Below are 2,822 nucleotides of genomic sequence, written 5' to 3'. Positions count from 1 at the left end.
TCCTGTTTGCTTGAATAAAATCAACTAATTTGAGTTCCATAAATGCTGATCGGGATCTTAAAAAGTATGCTAAAAGAACAACTGTAAAGTCAAAAGATAAACACCCAAAAATTGTCCACCTATAGCTCAGAGACAACAGTTGATGATGTTGGTAGACGTCTGGAGTTCGATTTATTTGTATTTAAAAATGTACATTTTTGTTAGAAACACTTTTAAAAATAACAAATGGAAAAGATTCTGTGTCTAAACTCCATCACATCTTTCTATAGTGTCATGGTCCCAGTGGACATGTCAGAGGTTAAATGCCGACTCTCTGGACAGAGGCCGAGCCAACAGGATTAAGTACAGCAGCTCCCTGCAGACACGTCCTGCTTAAAGACGGCTTTTACTCTGACAGGAATGGTTCCTCATAAAGAACAACAACAGTATGAAGACAGTAAAGCTGACTGACAGCTTCTGATTCCAGATCCTTTCACCCCAATTTCCGTTTACCCACAAATGTTACCTGAAGTTTCCTATGATGGCTACATATATATGCCAGATGTTTTCCAGGAAGTAAAAACGCACCAGAGGTTTTTAGCTGTGTTTTGATAAATAAAACCATCAGGATGGCATTCTGTCTTTTAAATGCACATTATTCCCCAGCACCCGGACAAATGTCGTTTTTTATGTGTACTGTCGTAGCTCACTCTAAAGTGATTTGGGTCAACATCTAATTCTGTTATTTTCTCCTCTTAAGAAAATGTGTATTTCTTTAGAGACATCTTGAAGCAGATGGAAATGTAGGAGACAGAATTAATCTGACTAAGAGTTGCCTTTTGATTGGACCCCAGATTAGGATTGCGGGTCAGTTTTTTTTTTTCTATAACAATTCTGGAGTTGAATTAAATGTATCCTCTTAACACGAAAAAACATACGCTTGCAGAGCATGTCTGCTGGAACATCTGCAGGATTGCTGCTTTTAATCTGAAAATATTAATTAAGCAGGAGTAGGGCTCAGCATGCACAGATAAACAAACACCACAGATACATTTACAGTGGCTTGAAATGAGGTTGGGATAAGAAAACTCAATGTAGAATCTTTTTGCATTTAAAACGTTGACACAAACAAGCATTGTTTTCCCTTCTTTTTCGTCCATTTAACTGTTGTTGTTGTTTGCTAACTGATAGTAAAGATGCTGGGACATTCTGATTGTGGGTGTGGAGCCCCGAAACGCTTGTTCCTGCAGAGAATTAGGCCCACTTACCCAGCCCGCATAAGCCCCATTGTTCTTTTTATCACTTCCCATTTTCATAAATCTCAGGTGATAATCCCCAGTCGCCGCCCAACAAACACTTATTAAGTTACATGTCAAAATAGATACCTGCCACAACAATGGCCCTGTTGACCGACTTTATCTAATGATTGTGGACAATGAAAGCAGCTGCCCCACTGGACATGAGGTCAAGCTTAAGTCTAACGGATTTTGCTTTCTCCTCCTCCGCTCCTTCCAGGAAGGAGTAATCAGAGTGAAGAGGGGCTGCCAAAAAAAAAGAAAGGTTTGATTGGATCCTTCACACGTCCTTAGTTTTCAGTGTGAAGCCGAGTTTTTTTAACCACTCTTGAAATATCATCTTGTTCATGTGGGTTTGCATCGTTTCAAAAAGAGAGAAAAGAGGTAAATAAAAAACATTAAAACGTGTTTTAGAAGTCATTAGGAGAAGCGGAGCAGAGCCTGCTGCAGACTTGATTTACTCTGGTCTGTAAGCCGTTGGTGGGTCTAAATAATGTATTAATTTTTAAAGAGATTTTTCCTCTCCCCTCATTCAATGTAAAAAAAAAGGATCTCCATCTGGTCAAGTGTGAAGTAGGGCAGAGCGAGATTAAAGAATGTTCTGTGTTATCTTATCTGAACACAGGCTTAATGTCTGCACAATCAATGCTCCTACCAACAAGTGGTTTATTAAATCAGAATGGCAAAGTTTAATCACACATATTAGACATTTTTGCTGATATGAGAGATATGCTGTGGCTTTGCTATTTTATGGAGAAATGACAACAGAAGAGAGAGAGATGTGGAGCTAACATCAGCAATGAATTAATGACATAATAACAATCATTCACTTACCGATCTTCTCTGCTGTACAACATTTTAAGCTAGTGATAACACCAACTATTAATAACTTTTCCCGATAAACGAAGAAACTGTTGTCCAGTTATTTTGATTAGTATTATTGTTATTGTCAAAATTTGTACAAGAGCTAAAAAGATTAAAGAAATGTGAATTTTGAGAAATAATTTGATTCTATGAGGGGAAAACCTGGGAAATTCTACCAAAAATCAAAAATTGCTAGGGTAAAATGTTACATCTAAAGTGCAGGTGAATCTCAATCGCAATCATTACTATTTTTGATTTTTTAATATTTGAAAATGTAGGCTTGATTGTGAATTTATATTTTTGTCCGAAGAAGAAAATCAATCAAAATAAAACAAAAATCTATTTAGATACAAAGTAAAAAAACAAATATATAAAATTTATATATAAAATAGGAGGAATTTTATTGTATTGATCAACAATAACAAGATCACACATTTAAAAAAAATAGTCAAAAATGGCATTATGTTGAATTTGGCTGAGTTAACATGCATGTTTTAGTAAAGTTTAAAAAGCAGTTGCTGTTTTAAAGGCAGGTTGGGTCCTTTGACTCATCTGTTTGTAACTTTTCTAAGCTCACAATAAATCAATCTTTTATTCTTATTGTAAAATTGTAATTCCTGTTGACTGAACACATGTTTTGCACTGTTTAATCTTTTCTAATATTTATTTTTAACACAAACAGTA

The sequence above is a fragment of the Oryzias latipes genome, chromosome 3 (genome assembly GCF_053564925.1).
Source record: "Oryzias latipes strain Hd-rR chromosome 3, Olatipes_Hd-rR_3.1".
In the NCBI taxonomy this organism is placed as follows: Eukaryota; Metazoa; Chordata; class Actinopteri; order Beloniformes; family Adrianichthyidae; genus Oryzias; species Oryzias latipes.
The sequence above is the reverse complement of the archived record's forward strand: the minus strand, read 5'-3'. Positions refer to the sequence as shown.